The sequence below is a fragment of the Silene latifolia genome, chromosome 1 (genome assembly GCF_048544455.1).
Source record: "Silene latifolia isolate original U9 population chromosome 1, ASM4854445v1, whole genome shotgun sequence".
Taxonomy (NCBI): domain Eukaryota; kingdom Viridiplantae; phylum Streptophyta; class Magnoliopsida; order Caryophyllales; family Caryophyllaceae; genus Silene; species Silene latifolia.
Genome location: NC_133526.1, coordinates 156,229,645 through 156,235,644, shown reverse-complemented (window position 1 = coordinate 156,235,644; position 6,000 = coordinate 156,229,645).

Sequence of the window (6,000 nt, the reverse complement as noted above, 5' to 3'; positions counted from 1 at the left end):
TCTCTTTAACCTTGCAGATAGCTCTCCAATTGCCACTCATATGAGGCTTAGGAAGATGACTATCCCAAGTATCATGTTTAATATAAATCTGATGGACCCATTTGACCCACAAACTGTCTGGCTTGCTGTACAACCACCACACTAGCTTACCAACAGTAGCCAAATTCCACACTTGACTGTATCTAATACCCAGACCCCCTTCAGCTTGAGGGGTGCACACCTGCTCCCAACCAACAAGAGGGGATCTCATGTAAATACTAGTCCCATCCCACAAGTAATTTCTACAGATCCCATCAATTTTCTTTAAAACACATTTGGGGAGTAAAAAAATGTTAGCCCAATAAGTAAACAGAGAAGTAAGCACAGCTCTTACCATTATTAATCTCCCTGCATAAGAAAACTTCCTTGAACCAAAGGATCTTATCTTCTCAATAACTTTCTCAATCAGTATTTGACAGTCTTTCTTCCCAAGCTTCCCAGCAGTAAGGGGCACTCCCAGGTATTGGAAAGGGAGCTGACCTTCTTTACAACCAGCCAAACCAGTGATATATTGCTTATCAATCTTCTGAACACCAGCAAAGTATATATTGGACTTCTGATTGTTCATATGCAGGCCAGAAGCAGCAGAAAAGGTGGTAAATGATCTCAGGAGCACAAGAACAGAATTTTTATCACCTTTAGAGAACAACTACAGGTCATCAGCAAACATGAGATGCTGTAACCTGAGTTTGCTGCATAAGGAGTGAAATTTAAAAGGCATAGCAGAGGTAGTGAAATGCAATATACGAGACAAGTATTCCATTGCAATAGTGAAGAGGAGAGGGGATAGAGGGTCCCCTTGCCTCAAGCCCTTCTTGCCAGGGAAGAAACCAAATGTCTCTCCATTCAAAACTAGGGAGTATGTTGCAGTAGACACACATTCTTTGATAAGGGCAACAAACTGAGGAGGGAAATTCAAAGCCAATAGCATCTGAAAAAGGAAGCTCCAATTGACAGAGTCATAAGCTTTTTTAAGGTCAACCTTCAGGATGCATCTAGGAGTAACAGAAGCCCTATTATATAATCTGATGATATCTTGGCACACCAGGATGTTTTCAATGATATTTCGCCCCTTGATAAAACCACCCTGGTTGGAACTTATAATATCAGGAAGGATATGAGCCAATCTTGAACATAAAAGCTTTGAGATGACCTTATATATAACATTACAACATGATATAAGCCTGAACTGAGTGACATTTTCAGGAAGGTCAACTTTAGGGATCAGAGTTACAAGAGTGTGATTAATTTGCTTCAAAAGCTTCCCATGGGCAAAAAAATCAAGGATTGCGTTACAGAGATCATGGCCAACTATATCCCAGGAGTCCCTGAAGAAAGCACTAGAATATCCATCCGGTCCAGGAGCTTTGTGATTAGGAATAGCAAACAAAGCTTCCTTAATCTCAGTGGCAGTCACAGGGGCCAACAGAATATCCCAGTGTTCCATATTGCAAATAGGGCCCTTCTGCACCACAGGCACATTGACAGGATGAAGCACAGCAGTTTCACCAAGGAGCTTCTGATAGAAACTAAGAAACACCTGCTGAATTTTATCAGGCTCATTAGCCCACTGCCCATGCTCATCAGCTATTCTTAAAACTTTGTTCCTTGCCTGCCTATTTTTCATGTAGCTATGAAAAACCTTGGTATTATTATCAAAGCTAACAATTAAGCATAGAAATACGTGCCAAAAACGCTAATAAAGTGTATAGAATATGCACGTATCACAACTCCTGGTCAGGATTCCAAAAAGGCCTAACCTCGATAGGCTCCTTCATTGCATCCACACGACCCCTGCCAAAGAAATAAGTAGCATCATCCTTATACCTGCCCTGCACCAAATCCCTTTCAACAGCCAGATCCTCATTTACTTTGTTTTTGCTCCGCATAGCCTGCTTCTCAGCCTTCAACTCTTCCTGAACAGTATCAAATTTAGCCTGAAGAGCTTTCAAGGCATCTTGAGCAGACTTCAGCTTAGAAGACTCCACCACCAACCGAGCTTTCCCTGCCTCATTGTCCTCCTTTAAAGAGTGATTCTCAGCCTTTAACGCTTCCAATTCAGCCTTAAACTTTGTAGCATCCTTCTTCAAAATCTGACCTCCCAATCCAGGGTATCTTTAAGGCTGTGGACAGAATCCAGTTGGCAGGCACCCCTCAGCATATCATTGACATTCTGGCAAAGAAAACATACCTATTTAAGCCACAAAAAAAAGCACACATAAATACCCACACAAAATTAGACAAAAAGAAAATACCTCCTGAAGCATGGTGATCAGGTTGGCAGCATAATCCCTGGTACGATACATGGCAGCCAAGGCACGGGCAGAAAAATCCTCTGCCTGATACTGGTAATAAGGGTCATCAACCATAAAAGCCTGAGCCTGGATTTGTTCCTTAGCAAACTGAACCTCATCCAACCGAGCCCTAACCCCCCTGACCTCATGAACCCCTCCTGATGATTCATCTACCCTTTTCCTCTTCTCAGGATGACCACCCTCATCCACAACTTTCTCAGGGGATGCCAACTGTACTTCCTGCACAGGCTCCTGAATTTGTACAGCATTGTCACTCCCTGTGGCCTCACTACTCTTAGACTTCTCCCCTATGATTTGGGAAACACCTACCTTCACTAAGGACAGACCAAAACTAGCTATCCTGGCAGAAGCCCTGGTGGCTGCACGACGAGGTTCTACATCAACAATATAAACACATGTCCAAAACAAAAATCTTCAAAATAAAAGTAAACAAAACTTACTCCCTGACGAGGAAGCCCCTGAAGCTTTAGCACTCTTCACCGGTTTATAAGTACTTAATTTAGCCTTCTTGAAACGAGGCATAGGTGCCTGCCCCAGACACGCAGGCCATGTCCTCTCCACCTCAGGCAACACCATAAAAGCTGCAATCCGATCAGCCGACCCCTCAACATCAGGATTATTCACCCAGTCATTTACTACAAAGACAAAAGCAAGTAAGTATACTTCCCAAAATATAGCGTCTCCAATCAAAATACAATACAAAAAAGAAATTACCTCCTTCAACAGCCGGATAATTAAGGTAATCCATGCCAGGGGCAATAGAATCAGCCTTGATGAACATATAAGTCTGAGCCCATCCCTTATCATCCCCTGAATCAAAGTTAGTAATCAGATGAGCCATATTTGATCTGACTCGAAGGTTGAACCGGCGAGTGGAATGACTTTTCAAGTGGTAGACATTCTTGAAATCTTCCAGGGTGATAACCAGCTTATGTTTGGAACATAACTGCTCAACTGAATTAACAATTTTCCAAACCATTGGCATGAGTTGGAATGGAGGAACCCTAATAGCCCTGATCACTTCAGCCATAAAAGGAGAAAGGGGAAGCTGATATCCACCCTTAAATGCACATTCAAAAATACAGAACCAGCCTGGACTACCCCAATTAGCCCTTACTGGACCACTCTCAGGGATCCAAACCTCAGTCTCAGCAGGAATGAGACCCCTGACTTTCAGATAATGCTCAAAGGTTGGTTTCAACTGATTAGCTTTGTGGAAAGAAGTAGCCAAAGCCTTAACAAGAGTATATTCAACCCCTTTATATGACATGGATAAAATTTCTGGGGCAGCAACCACCTCCACCACTTCATCCTCAGGGATGATATCTGGGACATCGACAATAGCAGGAACCTTTTCAACTTCAGCAGGAACCTTCTCAACCTCAGCAGAGGCCTTAAAAGCAGCCGTCTTTCTTCTACCTCCAGCCATATTTTATTTTTTGATGAAGATTAATTTTTTGCATAAGAGAATTCTAGAAAGAGAAAGAAGAAATTAGAAGATTGGAATGTGGAAGCAAAATAAACAAAGCAAGGTATTTATAGCCGCAAAATTAAACGGGCAAGAAAACAAGTGGTTGAGCTTAATCATGACTCTCCTAGGGTTTTGTGAGTCTACCCTATTTATGGCAATATAGCCGTTACAGAAGCTGAATCAAACTCAACTCCTAATCCGTTAAAGATTCCTACATAATTTTTGCCTGGCCCAAATTTTTATCTCCTCATTCCTGGTCAGACCCTATAAAGGAATAAGCAGATAAGGGACAATTTTTGGGCCCAGAATTATCCTGCCTGGCCTGAAAAAGACCAGGCAATGTTCAAAGCCAAGACCTGAGCAGGAAATACTTCGAGTCAGGCATTGAGAGAAATACAGACAGGCGCCAAGCAGGAGAGAAGCACAGGACAGGCAACTACTAAGCCTGACCTGAAAGGAAACTACGTCAGGCACAAGAGAAATATTATCCAAGCTGACATGCTACAAGAAAGGCACGATCAGGCCATATAAGTAAGGTCCCTACAAACAAGGAAGACTAGTTCAAAAGAAGAAGATGGAAGAAAGAGTCAAAAACAACGGCTGAAATGCTGTTGTAGTCAATCAACTACTTCCGGGTAAATAGGGCACGAGTCCTATTTACCAGGAAACCCTAAACAGATGAGAAAAGGCTACTTCAGAGGCTAATATAAATAGAAGAGAAGACAAAAGCAGAAAGGACATTGGAACACACACTAGCATACTCATATCTCAACTCTCATTCTTGTATTAAAAATATAATTAAGCAATATCCTTAGCCTGACACGCCTGATATACAAATACCCTGTCAGGCTACCTCAAATCATAGTAACAATCTCTCCTGGCTTGGTGCCCGTGGTTTTTTTTCCCTTATTCCCAGAGTTTTTCCACGTATAAAATCCTTGTGTCTTTATTTTTTACTTATTAATTTACTTAAGCAATATTGGTCAGGCAAATCAATTGAGTTAGATTACCCCTTCTAAATTCCCCCTGACAAGGACGTTTCTATTCAGTAAAATCCCTGCCAAAACAATATGCACTCGTCCAGATGTCTCATATGCTTTAAGCATGACTAGTAGATATCAAGAAAATCCAGGTGAGAGTCACTGGATAGAAGTTAAGAACATCCTCAAGTACTTGCGAAGGACTAAGGATTCTATCTTAGTGTTTGGAGGTGACTCCGAGCTATGTGTTAAGGGTTACACAGACTCGTGTTTTCAAACAGATAGAGATGACATGAAATCCCAGGCAGGATTTGTATACATGCTCAATGGTGGTGCCGTAAGCTGGAGAAGCTTCAAGGAAGCTGTGATTGTGGATTCTACTACGGAGGCTGAGTACGTTGCAGCATCAGAAGCTGCCAAGGAAGCCGTATGGATTAGGCAATTTTTGGAGGGGCTAAGGGTAGTTCCTACTGCCAAAGATCCTATCACGATCTTCTGTGATAATAGTGGGGTAATATTTCAAGTTAAAGAGCCCAAGTCTAGCAACAAGTCCAGACACGTACTTAGAAAATTCATGTAATTAGAGATTTCATTGAAAGAAAGGAAATGGCGATTTGTAAGGTTGGGACGGATGACAACATAGCTGATCCTTTAACCAAACCTTTATCGCAGACTAAGCATGACCAACATGTTATTTCCATGGGTCTGAAACGCATGCCAAGTTTGTATTAGATTATGAGATATAAAATGAAAAACTTTGTTTTTAGTTTATATGTGATAATCGCATTTGTCGTTTGAGTTTCTTTGTGCAAACTCATTTATTTATTACTTTGTTGTATCCAAATGGGTTGTTGAGACAATATTGAACTCCATTAAAGGGAACTGGATTAACATAGTATTCGCCCCTATTTATTTAAAGGAGGTGATGTCTCGAAGTGACTAGAGTGTGATGCGATTGATGGCAAGTTCAAGTGCCATAGAGTCATATGGGATGACTAGTCGATCACATAGACGGACTGTATGGGACACTCTGTCGGACAGTGACCGCTTATAGAGTTCTGGTAATTCATAAAGCGTGGTCGTGGCAAGAGCTACTATAGTATTCTTAGGAGTCAATTCTTTTGACTAGAGACTATTCGCCCAAGTCGGCACAAATTTCTGAATGGCTTTGATTTATGCTCTACGACTGTCGTAA